The sequence below is a fragment of the Lissotriton helveticus genome, chromosome 5_1, assembly GCF_964261635.1.
Source record: "Lissotriton helveticus chromosome 5_1, aLisHel1.1, whole genome shotgun sequence".
NCBI lineage: Eukaryota > Metazoa > Chordata > Amphibia > Caudata > Salamandridae > Lissotriton > Lissotriton helveticus.
The window spans coordinates 1,385,218,558-1,385,233,057 of record NC_136065.1 but is presented as its reverse complement, the minus strand read 5'-3'; the positions used below and the strand labels follow the sequence as shown (position 1 = coordinate 1,385,233,057).

The 14,500-nt window shown below is 48.5% G+C and overlaps 1 protein-coding gene and 1 long non-coding RNA gene across 2 annotated transcripts in view; both read left to right on the top strand.

Annotated features, from left to right (window-relative positions):
- SLC26A8 (solute carrier family 26 member 8) overlaps positions 1–14,500 on the top strand; it is a 3,758,415-nt gene that overhangs the window by 60,429 nt on the left and 3,683,486 nt on the right. The window lies entirely within an intron of this gene.
- On the top strand, positions 1,367–2,143 carry LOC144753635 (uncharacterized). Its single transcript, XR_013594443.1, has 3 exons — positions 1,367–1,459; positions 1,561–1,635; positions 1,729–2,143. It is a non-coding gene; the product is annotated as an uncharacterized LOC144753635 (long non-coding RNA).

The window sequence follows — 14,500 nt, the reverse complement described above, 5'->3', positions numbered from 1 at the left end:
TTAAGAATTCGCAGAAATTGCTCGGGAAAGGAGGATTATTTTGAACATGCTTTCCAACTTAAGGACCGCCTTATTCAAAGAGGATATCCAAAAAAGCTTCTAAAAAATTCTCTCAAAAGAGCTTGGTGGACTCCACGGGAGACTTTATTGGAGAAAAAAGTCAAACCGGAACTCAAAAGATTGGTTTGCGTGACAACGTTCTGCCCTGCAGCTCATCAACTCAAAAAATTGATAACGTCTAACTGGCACTTGCTTAAAGATTTGCATGATGAGTTCACAGCCCCTCCTCTGTTTGCCTACAAAAAAGAGAAAAGTGTGGCCAACCACATTGTACGAGCAGCCCTTCCCATCGAAAAAGCACCCACACTGAGAAGTCTTTTTGGACTGCCACCGGCGACAGGACATCATAAATGTGGCACATGCACATGCTGCGAAGAAACAATTGAAAGTTCAATTTTTTCATTTGAAAACATTCATTGGAAACACGAGATCTTCACCAACTGTAAGACCAGGAATGTTGTTTATGCGATTATCTGTCCATGCCCTATGTTATACATAGGGAAAACAACTCAAGAAGTAAGACAAAGAATAACGCAGCACAAATCAAGAATTCGAAGGTCAGTCGAAAATGCACCCTTAGTAAATCATTGGGTGACTAAGAATCATGCCCAAAATGATCTAAGATGGATAGTTCTATCCAAAATAGAGAAGGACCCTCGAGGAGGTGATTTGGATGCACGACTAAGCCAACGTGAAGCACTGTTAATTATGAAATTCAACACTGCGACAAGGGGGCTAAATGAAATTTCAGAAATGTACAAATCTAGTACATAGAGATTCTCTCTATATTTTCGATGTCAATTGCAGCGGTTGGGTTTTAAGCACTGCAAGTTGCGTATATGATCAGAGCCACCGCCACTACTCATTGAACCCCAGACGTCACGTACAACAGATAGACTTTTCCTTTCCACTGCACCCGGGGAAACAAAAAATACGTAGGTAAACTACATTTCCCAGAACCGCCAACCGGATATTGGGCAAATATACAGGAAGTAGTTTATGCCACCACTCACTGAACTCTAGTAGTTCAATCCTTTCACTGCGCACGGGGACGAAAAATATGTTGGTAGACTACATTTCCCAACACCATTATCCGGATATTGGGCAATATACAGGAAACAGCCTATGCTGGAAACACAACGATTCGAACACCGAAGGAAGGACTTTGAGCACATTTGGAGGACGGAAATCGCCGAGTGTTATGGTAAGCAAGGAGGACTGCAGCGCAAAATAGGGAGTCAGAATGGTTTATATACATAGTCTGACACACCCCCTTTCCCTCCGTAGTCACTGGAAGAAAACTAAGTACCCGCATTGGCGGCTATGGGAAACAAGGACAGCCTCATAGCGTATTGACTGAAAATGGTGTTATCAGGCAGGAAGCCGCTTTTTGGAGCGGGTAAGTGGATCAACTGTTTAGGGCCTAACAACGAGTGTTTTATGAATGGGTAACTGTGGAATGGTTCGTCTAAAAATGGTTTACTTTACTTTTCTCTCTAGCTCCTTCCTGGTGCGAGTGTGGAATTGCAACTTTTTGCGACATACAGGTTTTTGAGCCTTGACCCAAGATTTAAGGTAGGAAGAGGGTAGCAGGTTGTAAGACAGAAAGTGGCCTCAGATTCATTTTTGGAGTATAAAATCTAAAAGTAGTGTTTCTTTCTTTTCTAGTGAGATTATTGGTCCTGAGGAGAACCCTATCACTTAGTTGGGTTTGAAACGCGTCGACCGACCGGGTTCCGGGTCACTTTAAACATTGGACTGTAATCATGTTTGTAAATAGCGTGAGGATTTTCCTCTAATTAGAACATCGAAAAATTATAATTTGAACAAAAAAAACGTTGGTTTATTTTGTATATTTACAGTGTCGTTGACACCGTAACCCGTGTGTATGCTTTTATGAAGTCGTATGGTATGAATGGATGGCCAAGAGTGTGGGAATGTGTAGCGTGCTATAATGTTTTGTGTATTTGAACTGTATTGTATATAAATGTACATAGTCTGTATGTTTCATTTGTATTTTCATGCACAAAATAATCATGTGTTCAAAATTTAATGATGTCTAAAAAATAGCAATAAAAATTCCTTTTTTTGCAATCTCTAAAGCAGGTTATTATGTTATGTTCATAACAACCATTTTTTGAAAAATAGTATACAAATCCTTATCTTCAGCACTGGCAATTGTGTTGTTTGATCATTGTTATTTGGCTTAGCCTTGCTGAGTATAGAGTCAATACCCGTAGTGTGGAAATATTCTTTGGACATTAATAAAAGAGACAAGGAATTACTATTGATGATCTTATTTAATTATTTTGAAAGCTATTATTTGTTTTACTGTATCAACCTCATCGTGTGGAGACTGACTAGACTATGGAATTTATTTAACTCATGTCCAGTATTGTTTGTGGACATTTAAGGTATCTAGGTGATATGGTGTGCTGCAATAGCTTCTTTTGTTGTGTTTAGTGATATGCATGTTAGCTTTAAATGTGCAGCTAGCACCTCTAGGTAGTAGGTGTTTGAAGCTGATTTAGCACCCGGTTGCAAATATAGCAACATTTACATTCTCTTCCAGGGGATCCTCCTCAAAGTCATAAGCACTGAATATTCCCGCCCATGTGCGGGGACCCGGGAAATAATACAATAATTATATATGGAAATCACATATATACAGCTCTACATATATGTATATGTATATACTTATATCATTTTTTCTCATACCAATGCAGCTCTCAATAGGAGGCTTAACAATGTAATTACACACATAAAGACTATATTTGCATATATATATAAAAACACAAGAGTGCAAGTAGCACTTGAACTCTGTTTTTTAATGAGCATAGTACTCATAAAGAGTAAAAACTGCAAATAAAGTAGACATTGTTAGCCTACAGGCTGCATTGCAAACCAACAGCATAGAAAATGAAAGAATTTTCAACAAAAACGTTCATCATGCCTTTAAGGCAGCCATGACCCCTAGCTTCCCATCATGCCTCAGGGGTGACAGCTAGGTCTATTATTCTTTCCGGCTCCTTCAGTCAGGACCCTGGATTTTCAGCTCTTGCTTTCTTTGACTTTCTGTCAAAAATATCTCAATGAAATCTAGTTTTTTTCTACTTTCACTCGACGTCTTTTGGTCTTAGAGTGCAAGTAACACCTTTTTTGTATGACAGAAAAGGTTAATTTTTGTTAAAAATGCCTTCTTTATTGGACCTTTGCCCTTCCTGTGGCAAGAAGAAGGCCAGAACAGATACACATCCTGTGTGTATTCTCTGCCTCCCTGAGACTCACTCTTCTGACAACTGCCACGTTGTAAGAAGTTGTTAAGAAGGACCATCAAGGACAGGGAGAGGATTCGTCTTTATGGCCTCTCTGAAAGAGGTAGGTCTCCTGTGAAGCAGCACAATAGGAGAACTCGGTCGACGTCGAGAGGAAAAGTCCCGATCTGTTCTCCGTCGGCGTCGGGATCGACGTCGAAGCTGCCGACGTCAAAGAAATTGGCGTCGAAGACTTCGGTGATGCTGGCACATCATCATGTGACAACGAAATCATTGTTGACGAAGGTAACAGGTCCTCCGTTGACGTCAACCAGGTGGCCCTCAATGTCGAGAGACAGGTCTCCGTCGGCGCCGGTTGAGTGTTCCATGTCGAGGCAGATCACTCCGTTGTCGCATCGGCAATCGACGTCGAGGCACAGCGCTCCGTCGTCGCATCATCAACGGCGATCGACGTCGAAGCACATCACTCCGTCGTCGTCTCATCATCGACGTCGAGACACATCACTCCGTCGTCGCCTCATCATCAGCGCTCAACGTCGAGGCACATGTCTCCGCCGAGATCAATCCAACAATCTTTGGCGTCGAGACAAAGGACATCTCCTTCAACGTCGAAGCAGACGTCAGGACAAGGCTCTGCGACGTCGATCCATCATTCATCAACGTCGAAACAGACAACACCGCCGAGATCCGTACATGGATCTTCGGCGTCAAGACCGAGATCTCCGTCGCCGGCAGCCCAACGCCAGTCGACGTTGAGGCAGAAATCTTCTGAGAGGGTGCAGAGAACGTCGATGCATGACACTGCAAGAGCGTCGGAGAGATGCTCGATGTCGAGAGGACATTCTGCTGCAGTATCAATTCCACCTTCTAAGTGAAGAAAGTCAACTTCAAGGCATACGTCACCGTTGAGAGGGCAGTCGGCGCACAGACGCTCCAGATCAACGTCAAAGCGCCCTTCTGGAGACGCCTCACCTTCAGTGAGCCTGTCGTTGTCACCTTCAGGCACCCCCAGTTCTCATGAGGGTCAGCGTCCAGATCCCCGGAAGTGGGGATCTCGACGTCCAGCAGTCCAGTGTCAGGGGGTCACCAAGATTCCCCAACAAGGTCAGTACATGAAGAGGTGAACCTCCCTCCTCCTGAACAGTCTCCTCAGGGAAGAGAGAGGCGCAGATTGCCTTCCATCCATTTGTCACCATGATGGTACAGGCCTTTGCATCACTGGGCTACTGACAAGGACACCGCTGCGCAGCATTACTCGAGCCCTCAGCACGGATCTCCTGTTGGCTCGTTTAATTCAAGCAGCGGATAAACAGCGATCGGCTTCAAGAGCCAGAATTCGCAGCCGCACCCCTGTGCACTCCCACAGTAGAAGGTCTAGATCAAGAAGCAGGAGCAGAGCTCACAGATCCCCGACTCCGTCCTCTTCTTCCATCCCATAGAAACTACTCGCCGACGTTGACCGACAGTCCACCGTCAAGGGTCTCTCCGGTGGACGACGTCTACACTTCTTAGGACATTCTTGGCAGAGGGGTTGTAAAGCTGGGTATCCCTATGCCAACTCGTCAAAGCAAGTCCTCTGTGATTTTTGAGACTCTACACCAAAGAGCAGCATCTAAACCTCTGCTCCCCTTGGTACCAGGTTTCATTTTCCATTCATCGTTGAGGGACAGGCCACTACACCTCAGAAGAAGGTCCCGCATCTAAAAGAAACTTTTACTAAGGATATATCAATTCCTCCTAATGTTCGCCATCTACGCGATTCATGTCTGCCATCCTTGCTTGACACAGTTATTACGTTTTTCTTTGTATCAGCTTCTTACCGTTCATTGAGATCGGATTATCCAATCCAGTCAGTTATGTCCATACTACAAAAAGGAATTTTAATCTACCATTCGAACTGATTTACAATAGAGACACCCTACTTGGATCGGTACATAATAAATAAGGTACCTACCCGATTGTGATATTATAATTTCTACGGAACTCTGGCAATCCAACTCTGGAGTGCAGGAATTGTGGCTTTTTCCTGACGAAGGCGTAACTCACACCGAAACGCGCGTCGAAAAGTAAACAGTCTTGCCACAGAATTGTCTACTTTCTTTCTTGTAAAATATGGATTTTTATTATCTGAATGGTTTTTACTGCATATGTGTATAGAATAATACTATGTAGGTATTTGCACAATTTACATGTAATTAATGAATAAATGAATAAAAGATATATTTTTTTTAACATTTTTTTTATCCTTTCCTGTTATTGTTAATTGTGGTTACATTGACTAGAGACACACATTTAGCATTTGCTTTTTATCTGTATGATTGCCTAGGAAGTTACTTTTCACTGTGACCAGGCCTCATAGAGCCAGTGATGGACATCTTTCTCACGCCAGGGAGTGTTAAGACCGCTCCAGCGAGAATCTTAAAAAAGTACCATTCACCAGAGGACGATCCAGTCTTCCTCAGAGCTGACCCTCCCCCAGATTCAGTCATAATTGCTGCGGCAAAGAAGAACCAAGCTGTTGCATCCTCCTCCACTGTCCCACCAGACAAGGAGAGTAAGACGCTGGATTCCTGGGGAAGGAACGTTTGTGGCACTTCGGCCTCCATGTTGAATGTCTCCAAAGAAGCGGCGCTCCTGGGCCGCTACGACAGATCTCTGTGGGACTCACTACAGAGATTCACTGAAAAGGGGCCACAGGAAGAACGCAAGGACTTTGACGAAATCCCAACAGAGGGCAGTCAGGTGTCTAACCAGGTCATCAGTGCTGCCGCGGATGTAGCTACCCTTTCGCCACATGCTTATGTTCATGGGGTATGCGCAAGAAGAACATCTTCGCTAGGACTTACAGCGTTCAAGCCTGAAGCGCAGTCATGCATCCTCAATCTTCCGCCGTTCTGCGGTTCCTCTTTGTTTGGGGCTCACACGGATGAAGAGACGGCACCGATGAAAACGGAACTGGACACGCTGAAGGCTGTGGGCCTTGAAAAGAAAAGGGAATTCCGTAGGAGAATCCGCCCTTGCAATCGGCGATCCTCCCAACAGAGTGGTCAAACCCCTCATTGGCAGAAAAATCAGGATCAGCAAGGCCAACAAAGATCGCAGTATCGGGGCAGACGTCCCTCCAAAGGAGATGGAAACCAGCGTCAAGGCAACAACTCCGCCAAGACGCAGTCAAAGCAATGAGTACTCACTTCCCCCGTCGCCGTTCACCACTCCAGTGGGGGGAAGTATCGCAAATCATCTCGAAGAGTGGCGAGCTATCCCAAAGGATCGGTGGGTGTTAGCTACGCTGCAGAGTGGGTACTCTCTACGTTTTCAACACCGTCCCCCCTAAGTCCCTCCAGTTCCACCATCGTGTCACCAGTTAAAACTCTTGCAGAAAGAGGTTACCACCCTTCTCAGAAAGTCAGCCATCGAGAGGGTACCTGTATCTCAAAGAGGGAAAGGGGTTTACTCAAGATACTTCTTGGTAAAGAAAAAGGGCCAAAAGGCAGAGTACAGACCCATTCTGGACTTGCGGACACTCAACCTATCCATCAAAAAGGAGAAGTTTTGCATGTTGGCTCTCCATCAAATATATTCACATCTCAGACAGGGGGATTGGATGTGTTCGCCGGATCTACAAGATGCATACTTTCATGTCCCGATCAATCAGCATTACAGACAATACCTGCGATTCCTGGTGGAATCCGCTCATTACCAGTTCAAAATTCTACCCTTCGGGTTGAAGTCAGCCCCCAGAGTGTTCACGAAGTGCATGGCGGTGGTGGCAGCCACACTGCGCCGCAGGGGCGTCTTCGTGTACCCGTACTTGGTCGACTGGCTGTTGAAAGGCCCTTCCCCAGACAGCGTAAGGAGTAATTTCTTGAGCTGTCTCGAGCTGTCACCGGCTGGGCCTGCATGTGAATTTCACCAAGTTAACTTCACAGCCAATGCAGAAAATACATTTCTTAGGAGCTCTGCTAGACTCCGCACTACGAAAAGTGTTTCCTTCGGAGGAGAGACAGTGTTCCCTCGTACAGAAATGCCAGCTGGTTCTGCACAACAGAAAACTGCCTGTGCGTCGGATTGCCTCCCTGCTAGGGTTGATGGCATCTTGCATCTTCCTGGTTCCCAATGCCAGACTACGAATGCATCGTCTTGAGCAGGATCTGGAGGACAAGTGGGACCAGCAGACATCTCGCTGGGACAATAAAATAAGTCTATCAAACGCGGCACGAGCGTCCTTACCTTGGTGGATGTGAAAACTAAATATGTAAGTCTGAATTCCTTTCCATCAATCTCCGCCTGCTCAGACACTGATCACGGATGCCTCGCTGCCAGGTTGGGGGGCCCACATGGGACCTCTCCAGACTCGAGGACTGTGGTCTCCAAAAGAGCGATCTTACCACATCAACATGTTAGAGCTGAGAACAGTTCACCTAGCCCTCAAGGCTTTCCTTCCCTCAATTCAGGCAACCTCAGTATTAGTAGAGACGGTCAACACCAACACCATGTACTACCTGAACAAACGGGGGAACTCGCTCACGCACACTTTCCCTGGAGGCTTAAACACTCTGGCATTGGCTCCTGGCTCAGAATCTGTCAGTCACAGCTGTCCGCCTGCCGGGAGAACTGAATGTGAGAGCAGATGCGCTCAGCCGTCACTTCGAAGACAGAGAAGACTTGGTTCTCAACGACGAGGTTGTCGAAGACATCTTCCAGTCATGGGGTCGTCCCACCATTGACCTCTTCGTGGACGACGAAAATACCAAATGCCGAGACTTCGCCTCACGGTTTTACTGACCAGGATCGAAAGGAAATGCCCTTTTGATAGACTGGTCAGGGGCATTTGTGTACGCCTTTCCACCCCTTCCGCTGTTCCATTCATGCACGAGGATGATGCTAATTGCCCCGGACTGGCCGAGACAATGGCTGCACCTATCAGAGTGCCCTCACGAGAAGCTGCTGTGCAGACCGGACCTGCTGTCCAAGATGAACGGGAGGGTTCATCACCCTAACCTTCCCTTACTGAACTTAGCAGCATGGCTCCTGAGGTCCTCCAGTATGGCCACCTAGGCCTACTGCAGGACTGCATGTCCATCTTGAAGGAAGCAAGAAGACTGTCCACGAGGCATTCATATGCATGCAAGTGGAAACGGTTTTACATGTGGTGTATGCAGAACAATTGTTATCCAACCAAGGGTCAGGAAAAAGTCCTCCTTCCTTACCTACTTTATCTGGCTAAAGCATGGTTGAAGTTTTCTTCCATTAAGGTGCATTTAGCAGCTATAACTGCATTTAGACGTTCGTTCACCTTCTCAACCTTCCTTTTTCCAGTTACAGGCTGTTAAGGATTTTTTGCAGCGTTTAAAGAAGGTCTACCCTCCGGATCCGGCCTCCTTCACCACCCTGGGAGCTAAACCTGGTGCTATCAAAATTGATGGGTCTGCCTTTTGAACCCATACACAAAGCAACCTTACAGCATCTTTCTTGGTAGCGATCATGTCAGCTTGCAGAGTGAGCGAAATACAGGCTCTCTGCTCTAACAAACCTTATACAGTTTTCCATCTTAACAGGGTTGTGTTGAGGACGCATCCCTCTTTCCTTCCAGATTTTCATGTGAATCAGACCATCTCTCTACCCACCTTTTTTTCCAATCCCTCCACTCCAGCTGAGAGGGCTTTGCATTCTCTGAACCTGAAAAGGGTTTTAAAATTCCATCTGGATCGGTCCAGATCTATAAGAAAATCTGATCAACTATTTGTTAACTACTGGTCGATCAGAACTGGTTTGGCAGCTTCAAAGCGTTCCATCTCCAGATGGATAGTTGCATGTATCAAGCTTGCTTATCAATTAGCGCAGAAGCCCCTGAGCTTTACTCCCAAAGCGCATTCTACCAGAGGAAAAGTGGCTACTACTGCTTTTCTTCATAATGTGCCCATGTCTGAAATCTGTAAGGTGGCAACTTGGAGGTCCGTCCATACATTTACGAGGCACTACTGTCTGGAGTCAGACACCAGAGCAGAAACTCAAGTAGGCCAGGCCTCCTTGCGGAATCTGTTCAACAGCTGATTTCGGCTGTTATTTTTTGTTGGGTCTTTTTACTCTCATTTACCTGCAAGTGGTTGATGGGCTTGCTATTCTATTCAGTGCTTATGACTATTGATGAGGATCCCCTGGAAGAGAAGGATAAGTTACTTACCTGTAATCCTAGTTCTCTTCCAGGGGTATCCTCATCAAAGTCATAAGCCACCCGCCTCCCCAGGTAAATGAGATGTTTCTAAAGTGTTAAAGGATGTCTTTGTGGGGGGCGTGGCCACGGAGGCCACCAAGATGGCTGCCTCTGCATGAAGCTCCGCCGGTCGGGCTTCCTAAAATACATTTTGCCATGGTCTAACTGCCATCCTGCGCTCAGCAGACTTCCTCCATCCTGCAAGAACACCCAACCCTGCTTCCCGGAGCCCCACTGGACATTTGTGGTGACGGGGGGATCGAGTACGACGGAGGGGACTGAGTGCCAGCCCGCCCTCTCCTCGGAAGAACCAAGCTGCGCCGGGCTTCGTGGTGAGTGCTGCTTTTGTGGGGTCTGCGCTGCCCGGCGTGCTGTCTCGTGGGTCCCGGGGCTTATCCCCCCTCCCCCTCGCCCCTTTCGCGGCTGCTCCTGTCTGGGTCCCGATTACCGGGACGTGCTCTCGGCCTCCCGGCCTTCTGCGTGCCGGGGCCTGGATTTCTGGGCTGCGGCGTTCGGCCGGGGGTGCTGGGACGGGGACTCTGCGGTTCGCGGTTGGGCGCGTCGGGTACGGCGGGCCCTACTGCAATCACGCTCACCCTTGCCTATCGGCGGCTCCACCGGAACTCGTTGCCCCCCCCGCCCCCCTCTGCCAGCACTGCTACCGAGTGCGACGTGCCGAGAAGGAAAGATCCGGCAGCCTCCACACTGCACCTGGGATTGTTGATACCACCCTGCCCTGCCGCCTACACTGCCTGTGCTCTCTCCGCCAACACACGAGCCGGGCGACAGCCACGCACACAGGTGGCACCAGTGACTGTCTAAATTGGGATGCGGTGACCCCGCAACCATCTCCCTGGCTGCCAACAAGAGATCCACATCATATGCCTTGCAAGCAGACAACTCGACCCTCCACCACTCCTCTGCTCTTGGCGGCGCAACTCGAAGTCCCCGCCATTGTTCAGCCACACTATTCCATCTACACAAACTTTATTCTTGGTGCCTACCTCCTCCAATACGAGCGCTGTCGTGGCGCCTACCCTGGTGTTTGTGTTTACCACGCTCACTCTGCCTGTCCTCCGTTTGAGTCCTTGGGTGTTCCTTTGCTTGACCTGGTTCCCCGATTCACGTGAGTGTTTCTTGGCTGCAATTTTACCTCTCTGCCACCACCTCACTCCTCCTGAATCGCACTATGGGGAAGAGAGACCCTAATCAACGAAAGCTAAGCTTCGACAAAACTTCTTACTCCACCTCGGAGGCTCCCCCTCCACTGTGGACTCCCAACGACCAGAACGGTGCGGCTGCTTTAGTCACGGCTATGATGAGCGAGATGATTTCCGGCTTTAAGTCGCTAGACAGCCGCTTTGACAGCCTCGACCAAAAATTGGCGGAGATGGGGTCTAAAGTGCAGATCCACGACCGGCGTTTGGATGTGATGGAGTCTAGAATCTCGGATATAGAAGACAGCGCTTCGACTTCGCTGAAACGACTGGAGTGCATGGAGAAAATCCTCAAGGACGTGGCCATCAAGAACGAGGACCTAGAGGCCCGTAACCGACGTAATAATATTCGCATTCTTGGCGTGGCAGAGACTACTTCCACTGGTCGTATGGACATTTTTGTGGAAACATTGCTAATTAAGTTGTTTGGCAAAGATGCGTTCGCTCAGGGTTTTGTTGTGGAGCGGGCCCATATATCCCTGGGTCCCCGCCCCCGTCCTGGTCTGCCTCCACGTCCCATCATTGCAAGACTCATGAATTTTCAAGATCAGGACGCTACTTTTCGAGCGTCTCTTGAGCGGGGCGAGATCCAATGGCAAGGTAGCAAATTGTCTTTTTTTCCCGATTTCACCTTCATGGTCCAGGAGGCACGGCGCAAGTACAATGGTGTTAAGGCAACCTTGAGAAATCTTGGCCTCAAATATGGAATGCTCTATCCTGCCAGGTTGAAAGTGGAAGTTGCGGGACGGTTTCGCATTTTTGATTCCCCCACGGAGGCACAAGAAAGGGTTATAGAAAGAATGGTTCTGGCGCTGCTGCCGATCCTAGTTCGATCCCTCCGTCCCAGGGTGACTCTCTTTTCGGATCGAGTGACCGGTTGATTGTTCCTTGCTTCATGCTCTCTTAAACTGCTGTTTTGCAAACTGTCATACATTTATAATACTCACCTATAATGTGTTTTGTGGATATGCCTGACCGTCGTGGCATTGTTGCGCCCCATGGCGAATGCCTTTGACTTCTTGATCGCTATGGTTTATTTTGGAACTGCTTATTTTTCTCCCACTGTGTTAGTAAGATGTACACCGTACTTGTGCCTTAACTTGATTATGTGGGTTTGCCTCTTGGGGATTTGCAAGAGGTTGGGTTGTGGGTGGAGTTTATGGGTTTTTGGTTCATTTCTATTGGTTGTAACTGTTGCACTGTTTATTATGCTCTTTGGGTGCGATGGAGGAGCTGCATCTCAGACTGATTTTGATCTTGATTCTCCGATGGCTAAGCTAGGCTTACAGCCTGGGCCTTCTGGGCTTTCATTGATGTCTTGGAACGTTCGTAGACTGAATAACACCAAAAAATGCAAACAGGTATTAAATTATAATTGGGGGTGGGGTCGCACACTACTCACACACCAGCGGTATCGCCCCTAAGGACTGTGGACAATGTAGTTACGTGTTCCGCGATACTTCTTCTTTCGATTATTTGCTATCTTCGCTATCCCTGGACACGTGTTTCGGGGTATCACCCCTCCTCAGCAGGGATAGGCCGTGTTCTGGGGTTGTCGGTGGCTGCCAAATATCTGCCAGGTTTAGTACCACTCAGGCGCGCAGGTGCGGGGTCCCAAGCTCGTCAGCCAACTGCTCGAGGGAGCTTTAACATTACAATTGGGGGTGGGGTCGCACACTACTCGCACACCAGCGGTATCGCCCCTAAGGACTGTGGTTAATGTAGTTACGTGTTCCGCCATGCATCTTCCTTCGATTATCTGCAATCTTCGCCATCCCTGGACACGTGTTTCGTGGTATCACCCCTCGTCAGCAGGGATAGGCCGTGTTCTGGGGTTGCCGGTGGCTGCCAAATATCTGCCAGGTTTAGTACCACTCAGGCTCGCAGGTGCGGGGTCCCAGGTTCGTCAGCCAACTGCTCGAGGGAGCTTTAACATTACAATTGGGGGTGGGGTCGCACACTACTCACACACCAGCCGTATCGCCCCTAAGGACTGTGGTCAATGTAGTTACATGTTCCGCGATGCATCTTCTTTCGATTATCTGCTATCTTCGCCATCCCTGGATACGTGTTTCGGGGTATCACCCCTCGTCAGCAGGGATAGGCCGTGTTCTGGGGTTGCCGGTGGCTGCCAAATATCTGCCAGGTTTAGTACCACTCAGGCGCGCAGGTGCGGGGTCCCAGGCCTGTTAGCCAACTGCTCGAGGAAGCTTTAACATTACAATTGGGGGTGGGGTCGCACACTACTCACACACCAGTGGTATCGCCCCTAAGGACTGTGGTCAATGTAGTTACGTGTTCCGCGATGCATCTTCTTTCCATTATCTGCTATCTTCGCCATCCCTGGACACGTGTTTCGGGGTATCACCCCTCGTCAGCAGGGATAAGCCGTGTTCTGGGGTTGCCGGTGGCTGCCAAATATCTGCCAGGTTTAGTACCACTCAGGCGCGCAGGTGCGGGGTCCCAGGATCGTCAGCCAACTGCTCGAGGGAGCTTGAACATTACAATTGGGGGTGGGGTCGCACACTACTCACACACCAGCAGTATCGCCCCTTAGGACTGTGGTCAATGTGGTTACTGTAGGAGAGTAGGGTCTGCAATCCTATGATCACCCAGATTTTTGCTTTTTGCTTCACTGGTTTACGACTTTCCCTGGCTGTGGGCCTGCTAATCAGACCCACAGCCTAGCTGTTCTCTCTACTCCAAATTGTATCCAGGTACTGAATTGGCACTGGGCCCTCTCAAGTCCCTGTACCCAGGGCTGAGGTGCACCCAGAAGTCTCCCAGGGGCTGCAGCATGTATTATGCCACCTCTGGGCTGACTAACTAAATCAGACACAACTGGCTGCTTGAAAGCTGGGGCAGAGTGGTGTACTCACCCTCTGCTGTAGATATAGTATTCCTATATCTACACCTAAATGGACACACAGATCTCCTATCAGTCACTCCTATGGCAGGCCTTGACAATCCTGAAGGCAGAGTGCTTGGAATCGTGTGAGATAGTGCTCTGGCATGAGCTGAGCCTGTCTGCAGCTTTCGGGATCCATCCCTTAGCCGTTTCCATGATATCGCATACCATATACTCTTAAGTGCATTATAATCCTCGCGGTTATATGCCAACTCTGGTATCGCTTTATCAAAACATGTCGAGTAAGGTGTCATACGAATTGGAATACTAACCCCTCGCCAATTCTGGCGACGGGGTTAGCATTCCACCCTTCTAGAGGGACACGACATGTATGTAACCTGTAACCCCGGTTAAAGTCAGACAGAGCCTTAGCTCCACAAAATGGATGCTGCCACCGAGACACAAGTCTGCCCTCCTGCTGCTGGGAGTCCTCCCAGCCCAGGAGGCAAGGACAAAGGGTTTCCTGCCAGGGGCGGTGCCAGCACCATCCCAGACAGGATTTTGTGTATCCTAGGTAGGCAGGGCTTTAGAGGAAGGTGACTGCAAGTGGCACCCCGGTGCTCACTGTGCATAGGCCGACTGGAACCAGTTCCAGGGGCACTCCAGCCCCTGACCTGGGGAAAGCCCGCCAAAGGAGAGGGGTGTAACCACCCCCCTCCTAGTCCCACCCATAGGGCAGGACTTAGTCGCGTGCCAGCCCTTTTTTGCAGGATAAAGGTAGGAACTGGCCCCCTTCCAAATCAGATCATCTTTGAATCCTGAAACTACTTTCCACGAAAGGAACTCAAGACTTCTTCCCAAGATTCTCCCTTGTGACTAAGGAGTA